Below are 11,620 nucleotides of genomic sequence, written 5' to 3'. Positions count from 1 at the left end.
ATCAACTTTAACAGCTACAGCAGTTTGCTTTATGGTAATTTCACCTAAAATTGGAGACATGTCAATGTTGTGTTCATTCCAAGTGTAGATATTGACACGGCGCCAAAGAATTAATTTACCTCGCTTGAAAACATATTATTATTCATGAGTCACCTTTTGCTGCAAAATCACTGATCATCCAAAAAGCTGTTGAGGTCTAAGCCTGGATCAAAACAGAACAAGACAGTGAGAGTGGCTGAGACTCACAATCCCTGGAGAGAAACAACCTTGATGGGTTTCAGACACTATTGGTGTCTGACAAGGTTGTTTGGTCTCTCTCTAGTCCCCTTATTCATGAAACTTCTCTCTCAAAAAAAAATAGATCAAACTAGCCTTCGTGCTCCCTGAGCTTGATGTTAGAAAATTATAACTAAATAAAATATGAAAAGTTCTTGTGAGCTGTTTATTGTCAAATACATGCACAGTATGTGACAACCGAAAAGGCAGCATGTGTGTATTTGAAATGCAAAAAAGAAAAAAAAAATTGTTTGCTAATTTGAAACCTCATGCATATTCATATATTAAGGTAGGGCAGCCTCACTCTTGAAGATGTTTCAGCTTTTACTGATCTTTCACACACTTTGTACTGTGGAAGAACTACTGGGAGAGGGTTCATATGTTTCGCAATAGACTCCTTTCAACATGTGCTTTTGGCAAGCGATCAGCCCCCTTACCGACTCAGCTGTGATACGCTCGTTGGAACTTGTGCAAAATAAGAAAACGGTCTTAAGTGTGAAAAATATCATTATTCCTTATTTAGCTAGTCATCAGCACAAGTCTTACCATGGAGGATAGGGATGCTCCTGCCGCTGCTGTGATTATTTACAATATTCATTCATTGGCCACGTATGCATAATTCAGCTTGCACGTGTTTGTGTGTCTACATTTGTATGTGCATGTGTGGGTGTGTGTCCCTCTGAGACAGGATTAACTGTAGATAGAGTTTTCAGAGTAAAACCGATCTCTCGGAGAGAAAGGGGTCTCTGGGCTCTTAGTGCTGAGCCCCGCTTCTCTTCCTCTGTATTTCCCTCCTATTCCTCTCAGCACTATACTTAAATACAGTGGGGCCTTGGGATGGAACCTGGATGCTATACTGTAGTCTCTGGGATGTGATTCCCATTGAAAACCAGCCCAAATCCTCCTCCTGTACAAGTAATGATCTATCTTCTAGATAGATAGATAACTAGATAGATACTCGTACTCATCCCTCTTCCTCAGTCACAAGCTCCGTGGGTGTCAGGCCTTTAAAAACAGAAAAGAAAAACCTTTGTGTACAGAAGCTTCTATTGAGCATGTGAAGGATGAGCAGAGAAAGAGTTGAAAATGTCCCTGTCATATTGGAGGCCAGAAAACAACATTGAATACTTGTGATGTTTATGTTTTTCATCACCCAGTGTCCGTGGGAGAATGAGGGAACAGTTGTTTTTTTTTTTTTTTTTTTTTCCTTTTGCGCACAGAGCAAAAATGCAGAGACAAGCAGACATTACCTTGCAAAGTCAAGACCCAACATTTGCGATGTGTATTGACATATTGATTTTCCTTGGCAGCTATTGGCAGAAGGAGTAAGGAGGATGGGGCCATGTGTGCGGGTCCACGGCAGCTCGGTGAGATCCAGGCAGCATTATGCACACCAAGAGAATGAGGCTTAGCATATATTGAGTGTTTATGCTGCAGAATAGAAAGTGTGGAGCACCTTTGCTTAAACTCACTGACTGTTAAATTGGGCTTAACTAAAAATCCCTCTTACACAAACAGAAAGTGATCCAGAGCTTTTTTTTTTTTTTTTTTTTGCATAAAATCTATTTCATGTGGGCATTTTTTTCAAATTACGTAATTTTTTCATATTGATGGGTCTCTTTGCTTTACATTAGAATATACAGAAAATGTGTTTATGGAGGAGATTGAGAGAGAGAGAGGGAATATGACCAAAAGATGAGGGATAATGTGTTGAAAGAGGTGATCTGGAGGAGAGTGAAGGATATCCATTGTTTGTCTTCTTAAGGGCAGGGCACACATGGGGGACAGAGCTGGAGTGTATGTGGATTAGAGTGAAGCTCCGTCCTGAATATATAACCAACCCAAGGTCTTCCCTCCTCTCCTCTCTACTCTTCTTTTCTCCACTTCTCTCCTAGCGTAGAATGGCTGCTACAAGAGTTGTGAGACTGTGAAATATTAACGTCCTGTAAGTATTCTTACTGGACACCTCTTTGATGTGAGGACATAACGAGAATAACATATGGCACGTATGTATCTTATACAGTTCACTCACGTTTCTTGCCCAGTGTAAATGGGTCAGAAGCAGAAATCATGGTTTGGGATGCATTTTTTATGGGTTGGTTATGAGCAGGGAAGGGCAAAAGTAGTGTATGTCGGAACATATTTTGATTTAAGATGTAAAACATACAGCGTGTAAAATATGATACCAAATACTTCAACCCAAACTCATATCAAAACAAAATTCTGTATTTTTGAATGGGGGAAAAATACAATAAAACACCGCTCCCCTGTAGAGCATCGGAACAGTTTTCACTTAACTAGATTGAATGAGATATCAAACAGACTAAATGATCAAACAGGAAAAAAATATTGACGCACAAGCAGCCATTCATGTAGCTACAGTACATTGCTCCCTCAGCTGATGAGGTTAGATAGCATTGTTATATTCTTCTTCAGTTTTTTACAATTCATACAGTCTCTTTGTAGCAACAAATACAGGCTCTTTAACATCTGAAGTGTTTTGTGCCATGCATTTTAATCTGCTAGGTGCTCTTGTTTGCTGGCAATTAAGAACGTAACACAGAAAATCACTGCTGTGTCTGTATGGAGCACGCACATGGCATGAGTAATGAGGAACATGACCAATCATGTCAAATTGTTAGTATTATTTTTTCTTTCTTTTTTTTTTTTTAAATGTCCACTATCCAACAGCTAAAATTATTAGCTGTTTTGCAATATGACAGGGGTCAAATAGCATGTTTCCACTTTTAACCACCTCCTTGCTGACCTCCTGCTGATAAGAATCTGAGCAAATGATTGTGTTCGATTTGCTTAGGAGTGATTTAAACCTGATGATGAATGTTACTGCACTGAGATAAAAATGTGTTTCTGGATTGGTGCACAGGTTTATACTCGGCCCAAATGGTGTCACCCAGGCTGCTAATCGAATGCACACAAACAAAGGTTTGAGGGATGGAATAAACATGATGTTTTTCCCTAGAACAACAAATATAAATTGCATATTATGTATTTCAAGAATGCATTTCAAATATATATATGTGTGTGTGTGTGTGTGTGTGTGTGTTTAAAGCAATCCAACATTTTGTACCCGATACCACTCACATCATCTTAAAACTGCATACCAGCACCTGTAAAGCTCACTCATTAACACAGTATATATCTGATTTGTTTAAATGGATTTTGTTACCTTCATACAGAGGCAGGCCACCAGCTGTTTTCCACTGTTTCCAATCTTTATGCTAGGCTAAGCTAGCCTGTTGCTAGCCCATATTTACCATATAGATGTCCAAGTGGTGTAAATCTTTTTATCGAACTCTGAGCAAGAACACGAATAACTGTATTTTTCTGTATATTATATATTATATATAACTGTATATTATGCTATGGGTGGAATCACAGTTCAGCATTGTCTTTACACTTGAGATGCGTAGTGGTAAAGGATGTTTGCCTTATAAATACAAGACTACAACAGTGTAGCACTGTGGCTTTGTTTGAATGCTCCTCTCTTCTTCTGTCCTTGTCACAGACAACACCATGTACTTAAGCAGGGATGTTGCAGGTGAAGCATTTGTGCGTACCAGTTCCTCTCATCTCTTCCATATCCCTTGCTGGAAAACACTCACACACACACATTTGGATGCACACAGTGCCACAAGCTAAGAAACTCACACTAGCACATGCACATGTAACACATTGTAGTTATGGTTCAGTTGATGCTGGAGGGCTGACGGTAAGACACAGCTTACCCCCAACTGAGCAGGCATGACTTAGCCTGAGTTTTACAACCAACCTTATTGATTTACTCATTATCTTCTTCACAGGCGATCCTACTGTAGGGGATCAAAGGCCATCACTGTATTCTATTCTGTTCTATTGTAAAAGAGATCTTGATCTCGGTAAAAATGAATGAATAAATAAATAAAGCAAAAAGGGGTCAGTTCACTAATAATTTATCATTTACTTCTAGTGGTATCTACTATACAGATCTTTCTTATTTTATTTTTTAGAGGTTTTCATTAGTTTTGTGAAACCATAGAAACAGTCACAATGGAACAAGTCCTCCAAATTTAACAACCAAATAGGTTGTTTTACCATGTGCACTCGAGAACGACACATCGGTGCCCCATCACCAGTAATCAGCACAACAACATTATTTGTCTGTGCTTTTCAAAGCTGATACAAATGACTGTTAAAAAATTATGATGTTTTATCACGTGACAACGCTGTTAGGATAAAGCACAAAAACCACTTGGTTAGGTTTAGGGAAAGATCATAGTTTAGGCTAAAATGTTCATTTTGTTAAGGTTAGAGAAACGTGGTGTGGGTTAGAGTTACTACTTCCTTAAAGTTAGGTGACCTTCGTGTTCAGGGTTAAGGTTGGGGGACGGTCGTAGTGTTTTAAAAAAGTGTCCCAACTTGTGGTTGGAAATATGACATTTGCAGTCACAAACAGTGGTCTGCTGTGGCAAAGTCCACTGTTGGGTTAATGCCTCCATCCACCCAACTTCCTCCGAATGAGGAAAAATGTTGACAGACTGTATATATACATCATCTGAACTGCGCCACTAGTCCGGGTCATAATTACTACGGCTGCTAGAGGGCATCTGTCACTCAAACATAACTATAAGTCGTTTTCGGCCGGCTGACATTACAACCTATTGTGTCGTTTTTCTTGGGAGGACAGTCTCCAATGAAAACTGCTGACATTGATGTCTGTGGATTATCCAGAGCAACCAGGATATTGGGCATCAAGAAAGAACCGCTCATACAAGCCTGTTCGCTCCTAAGTGGCATGTATGAGTGATATAAGAAAATTCCAGTCCAGACCTGTCGTATGAGTCACGTACAGATGTCTGTCTTTCTCCACGGAGGGACAACACTCGAGAACCACAGTTCCTTATTCTGAATGAATTTGGACTTTAAATATGATAATGAAATCAATTAAATTCATAACAAAAATAAACTTAATGCAAAACAAGTCATCTGTTCACTGTGTCATCATCATCAAGGCTTGCCAATTTACTGAGAGGTTTGAGAGGTGTTTTGGATTTTATTTGCATCTAGACTTAGTTCAGTAGAAACATTCTTTCACACCCGACAACTGCCTAAGGCTACTTACTGTCCAGATGAATATCCTTTGTTCACCTGACAGTGTAACATCACCTGTTTTTTAATATTATCTCACGTTCAATTAATTAATGGGTCTTCTAACACAACAGCCACGCAGTTAAATTTTAATTTATTTTAAATTAAATGTTTTTAGCAGCTGATTTCTGGCAACAGTGTTACACCAAGAAGGTCTTTTTACTCCTGGCTAAAAGATTTGTGAATAAGTGTTATATAGCAATATTTGGGGAGTTGATTATGTAGACCACATCTCATGAACATAAACCTACTCATGAACAGGTGATATTTTATGACCAGTTTGTGAAGTTAAGATGAACAAGCCCATACACAAGTTCAGCATGAGAATAAAAAATGTTCTTAAATGAGGCCTATTTGTGGAAAGAAATGTCCCAGTTAAAGCTTTGAAATGTAGTTCTTCAGTGCTTTAGAAATGAGAAAATAGGTGATTTGGATAGATTGAGCCTTTAACTAACTCAAAAGCTTCTATTCAATTCTTTTCTATTCATTTCTGTAATTTTTGAAGCTCAAAAGCTGCGGCTGTCATTCCACATTCTTTTATTTTTATATTATATGGATGCTGATGCCCACATTGACAGACTCAGCTTGAGAATCAATGTGATATTCCTTTGTTTATGCTGATGGTATTAACAGTCAGCACAAATCACATCAGGAAGGAACTGTGTCATTGTGCAATAATTGGAATTATGCAAATAGTCACCATGCAGCACTTCGTAATAACCACACTTATTCATAAATTTCCTTTTTTATTATTAGTTCACTCTGAGGCATGGACTTGCTTTTTTATCATTTATGTGGTATTCATTATTTTCTGTCACCACCTTATGTTGCTTTTATTGTGTCGACTTGTAAACAGAAGGACATGAAAAAACAAGTGCATCCTATTGAACAATGAGCAGGGAAACAAAGTTAACAGTCAAAGAAGCTTTTCATGCATAAGTGTTGATTTCTCTAGGGAGGATCAGCAGGCACTTTTTCTCTCCCTCCCAATTCGATCCACTCCTGCGCTGCTGTAAAGTTAGGCTCTGAAGAGACGGAAGAGAAATCCATACGTGTCTCTGTCTGGTTATTGATATTCTCCTTAGTCCCTTCTTTTCTCCACACCTCCATCACCCCATCTTTCCCTCTCTCTTGTTCTTGCTTTCTCAGTTGGTCCGTGGTGGCCAATCCATCCTCACGCCCTCCACTGGCCAGGTCAGGACATCCAATATCCCATAGATTCACACTTTCTCTCCCTCCCCAGCCACCTGCACCCAAGTAACAGCACCACCAGCCCACCACCTTCTCCGCTCCGTCTTTCCTCTCCTCCAACCTCACATCAATCTTCTGTTCCTCTCCTTTTCTCTTTTCACCTTCTTCACCCTCTTTTTCACGCTGTGAGACGTTTGGTGTGTAATTCTTTTTGTGCCCTTTTGCGTTGTCTACAGTGCTGCTCCTATATTTCCCCTCTAAACACATGAAGAACACTCACCTGGAGGATCACATAATAGATCTCACTCCCACCTGCACTTAGTCTGAATGATCAGAGGAGCTTTATTTTCCATTATTTTTCTCTGTTTCTAGCTTTTGCTTTATACCAGATTTTTTTTATATGCTTTTTAATAAATATGGATTGATAGATACAGAAGATAGACAGAGTTGAGCAGTGACACATTATAGTAATTTACTTTATTCAGTAATGAGTAGTATCAATTATAATTCAGAATTTACATTTAGTGATCCCAGTAACGACAGACTCGTCCGCTACGTGTTAGCTTAGCGCAGGGACAGGGCTAGCCTCTACCAAAAGAGGAAAAATGCGACCCAGTAACTCCAAAGTTGTCATTTTTGTTATTTTTTTCTACTTTTTAGCTGCAATTACTGCTGTCTAAACATTTATATAGTGTTTGCTCCTCTCTGCCCAGCTTGTTCTGTACATGTCCTAAATAGACATCTTTGAGCTACCCACAATCCCTCAACTAGCTTATGGACGCGCCTCCTCTGTTGAGCTGTGATGTTTAGACGTCCAGGACTTATGGGATGCTTGTTAAAGGCTGCTAAAAACATAAATATTGAATAAACAACAAACTTTTCAACAAAAAAAATATATGAAGTGAGACGCACAACATACTGATGAGAAAGGCTCTTTTCCAAGGCTAGAGTTTTTGTTATTAGTGTAGTCACACATGTCAGTTGGATTTTGAATGATGTTTTCATCCTTCTGGAACAGAACTCAGAAGTTCCGGTTTTTACTTTGGCTCTCTATATAGTAAACGGGGACTGATTTTGGACAATACCCTGGTTTTATTCAGAGTTGAGGGTATATGAAGCCCTGCAGCTTCACTGTCTCACAGTCACCAGGGCTAATGATAAGCTGGCTGTTGACGGTCAGTAGATAGGCTGGCTGCTTGTTAAACCACAATGTCTCATTTTCTGTTTTCCACACGTGTTAAACACAGAACAAGTGACGTGGGAGTGAAGGACGTGGAGTGAAAAGTCCTCATTGATGGAACTGTGCTGAGTACAAGTGAAGTAAAGGTAATGTTTTTCAATAGATAGATAGATAGAAATCTCTATGTGAGAAGTAGGTTGGTTCCACTGGGAGTCTACAGTCCAAAAGCTAAATAGAAACAGGGAGAGTACAACACATAGGGGAGAATGTGAACAGGTATTGCATATAGACCACATTACTCTCGCTGATAGATAAACATAAAGCCAATTTATTATGCGTGATGGAAACAGCATATTTTTGAGTTTGGAGCAGAAAAGCTTAGGCTGGATTGTGTTAAAAGCACTGGAAAAAATCAAAACAAGACCCTGACAAAGCTATCTGCATTTTCTAAATGCGAGTACACTTTTGAAGCATAAAAAGAATGGCATCCTCAACACTAATTTTGGCCTGGTAAGCAAATTGCAATGGGCCCGCATATTTGCTGCCAAAACTCTAAAATGCTCTGAAACAATCCTCTCAAAGGTTTTCATTGCGTGTGAAGTGATGGGAAACTTTGGAGAGGATGGGTTTTTGTTTGAGAGGACTGGATGTCAGATGTAAACAAATAATACTCTCTATGACAGCATCTGGTGTTTGGCTCTCCTATTATTGCTTTTAACTGTAGCTGTCCTTTTGGTCATGCTGCGCCTAACCTCATTCTGTCACAGCAACACCCCAGTGAGAGTAGTGGAAGGTGATAAAAATCAAAATTAATGTGCAGTTTAATGTATACATAAACTCACACCTGGTCTGGCTGATGGCGCTACTGCAACTGGAAGGCTGCTGCGATTGAGATTGTTTAGTTACACTGCTTTAACTCAGCTTTAACTCTGCTACTTTTTCTTGGCCCGGCATGTGGAGGAAATTAGACTGTTACACGCTGCCACACACAATCTTGGGCTATTTCCAGTTAAGGAATTAGGAAATTAGGGAAAAAAAAAGCTATGCTAGGTGCAATTACACAACTCAAACCTGATTTGGATAGTACATTTTTCATCTTGGTCGTCCTTTTAGAATATAAAGATTCAAATTAGACTGCTAAAAATTTCCTTTGGCTTTTTCCTACATGCAATTAGCCATTGTGAACGATGATAAGACTCAAACGTAGAACCTTTTGAGAGAAGGGGTCAGATTATCCTCCCTATAGATTGGACATTAAAATTCTGCACAGCGTTACTTAGGCTTTTTATTTTAAAAGCACCATGAAAACGTCACTCACCCCCTCCAAAAAAGGGGTGCATCTCTTAATTACTGACATAGAGCCAATTTGCGTTGAGCGTGTCTCTCAGCAGATAATGATAATCATTATAATAGCTTGAAGCGTTTGTTTCATGCAGCAAAAGCAATAATGTTCACTCAGATCTTCTATAATAAAGGCTTTGGCTCAGCACTTGGCTTCCTCCAAGCTGTTATACAGTGACTGGACGTGAATAATCATTAGTGAAATTGAAATGCAGGGGTAAATACATGGCTGTGTCTGTCCTCTCCTCTGTACTGCCTGTCTCTTTTTGTCGGTCCCTGGGTACAGCGCCAGAGACTGATCAAAGACTGACTCTGATTCACTCTGAATGATCAAGGAGAGGAGACAGGGAGCTCTGTGATTACTGAACATTGACGTTGTATCAATTTCAATCATTCTACAATACGCCAATGTCACACACAAGGTGTATTATGCACTCTGTCTGATCACCTGGGATCCAGTTGTACGGGGTTTATTGATCATGAGGGAAATTCTTGCATTTTTCATGAGGGAGAAGAAATTTTGTGATCAAAAGTGCCACTGGCTCAAATCGACTGATTGCCTTGAAAGTTCAGGGTTGGAGAAGTGAAAGAGGCATGCTGTATCCTTTGCAACAACCACAGCTGCGCTCACTGCTTTTAAAGCAGTAGTTTGACATTTTGGGAATTGCACTTATTTGCTTACTTGCTGCAAGTACGATGAGACCCTCGATACCACTCTCATATATGTCTGATAAATACACACCCAGTAGCCAGTTAGCTTAGGTTAGCATAAAGACTGGAAACGGGAAACAGCTAGCTAGGCTCTGCCTGGAGGTAACAAAATTCACCCACCAGCCCTTTTAAAGATTACTAATTTGCATATTATGTCTCATTTGTTTAATCTATACAAAAGTTTAAAAAAACAACAACAACGAATTGGAGTTTTATGGGGGTTTATGTGTCGGACCAATTCTAATTTCCAGTCTTTATGCTAAGCTAAGCTAACGGGTTGCTGGATGGAGCCTTAGCCTATATTTATAAGACGGATATTGACATTGGTATTGACCTTCTTGTCTAACTCTCAGAAGAAAGAAAGCAAAAAAATGTATTACCAGATATTTCTTACTTTAAGCCTTTAAGCAAAACCTTAACCCAGATTTGGATTTGCTCAGTGCCTAACATCAGAATCGCATGGTTATTTGTGGAAGATGTAAGTGGCTGAATAATCCAAAAAAGCAATATTTGATTCACAACCATCCAGTGAAATAGATTCAGTTGTCACAGCGTGGCTGTTGCATGGTATGAAGATCACAGCGATGCCACAACAGAGTTGTGAGGTGTCTTATTTCAACAGGGAAAGTGGTTCTCTTGAGGAGTTTTGTTTTGGTTGTGGTCTAGCAGTTTACTGTGTTTTACAGGTGCCATGAATAAAACATTGAGACTGGTTGGAAGAGGCACCTTGGCTAGAGGGTCAGCTGTCTAACTGCCGCTGGAGAATAGAGGGGCCCCCCATCAGGAGAAGTACGCCGAATCACCGCCATTTGATAGAAAAAGCTGCAGGGGCAAGATAGAGGGAGATTGGGTGCAGATTTAAAACTCCATGATGCATATCCACAGGTAGGCTGCTACAGGGTAATACCCTTTAAGGATTACATCAATATCGGAGCTAAACATGTAATCATACACTGAGGCCACGCTCTGGATCTATCTGGATAACCTTCACTCCCATCAGAACGAATTGCCATAGCCGGATAGAGGCTTCTTGAAATTATTCATAGAGGAAGCTGATGAACATCACAAAATATTTGAATTTAATCTCAACATGCATGACAGAGGATGAATTTCAAAACAAAACAGTGATTGTGCTGTTCATCGCTTTCCCAGGGACGGCGTACTGATTCACAGGAACACGAAAATGCGGTGTAAAAACACTGCTCAATTGCACTCTTATATGCCATGACCAGCTTAATCACTGAACCTGAGAATCAACAGAGTCTATTTAGAACCCTCATCTCAGGCATGAAGCAAACCAAATGGATTCAAGATACAATCCTGTAACTTTCACTGTCACTTAATTGCAAGACTACTTCTTTGACTAACTCTCTGTCTTTCTTCCTCTTTCTATCCCGTCCCTCTGGGAAATCAGGAGGGGGGGGGGGTTGGAATATAAGACATGACTGACAGCTCGTAGTTTATCAACAGCTGCCCAAAGCTCTTTTCTACTATAGCAGATGTTCTCTTAAGGATTAAATCTGTCTCACTGTAATTCTCCCTGTAAAAACATGATTAAGTAATTAAAAAGTTTTTTTCAGAGGCTATCATAAGTAATTGTTGCTTGTAAAGACTGCCAGGAGAAGGATGGCATGCAGCAAAGGATATAACTGTTATCAATTCTCCTTTTGATTTGGGCAAAAGGTCATTCTATTAATTCAGTAATCCTGAAATAGGTAGGGATACATATATGCAGGGCCACCCTTTAAATTGATCCTATCTCTCAATATAAAGCGA

At 39.5% G+C, this 11,620-nt stretch overlaps 1 protein-coding gene across 20 annotated transcripts in view; it reads left to right on the top strand.

Annotated features, from left to right (window-relative positions):
- The window catches only part of tenm1 (teneurin transmembrane protein 1), a 233,099-nt gene that overhangs the window by 2,637 nt on the left and 218,842 nt on the right, over window positions 1-11,620 (top strand). For 3 of the 20 annotated variants that reach the window (XM_042418921.1, XM_042418943.1, XM_042418930.1), the window contains exons 4-7: window positions 1,587-3,846; window positions 6,571-6,615; window positions 7,860-7,938; window positions 10,531-10,729. The gene's annotated coding sequence lies outside the window, so the exon portion shown is untranslated. Of the gene's footprint in view, window positions 1-1,586; window positions 3,847-6,570; window positions 6,616-6,657; window positions 6,679-7,859; window positions 7,939-10,530; window positions 10,730-11,620 lie in introns of those variants that run through there. The other 17 variants (XM_042418939.1, XM_042418937.1, XM_042418931.1 and 14 more) reach the window with 16 other exon arrangements.

This window comes from Thunnus maccoyii, chromosome 8 (genome assembly GCF_910596095.1).
Source record: "Thunnus maccoyii chromosome 8, fThuMac1.1, whole genome shotgun sequence".
NCBI classification, from domain to species: domain Eukaryota; kingdom Metazoa; phylum Chordata; class Actinopteri; order Scombriformes; family Scombridae; genus Thunnus; species Thunnus maccoyii.
The sequence above is the reverse complement of the archived record's forward strand: the minus strand, read 5'-3'. Positions and strand labels throughout refer to the sequence as shown.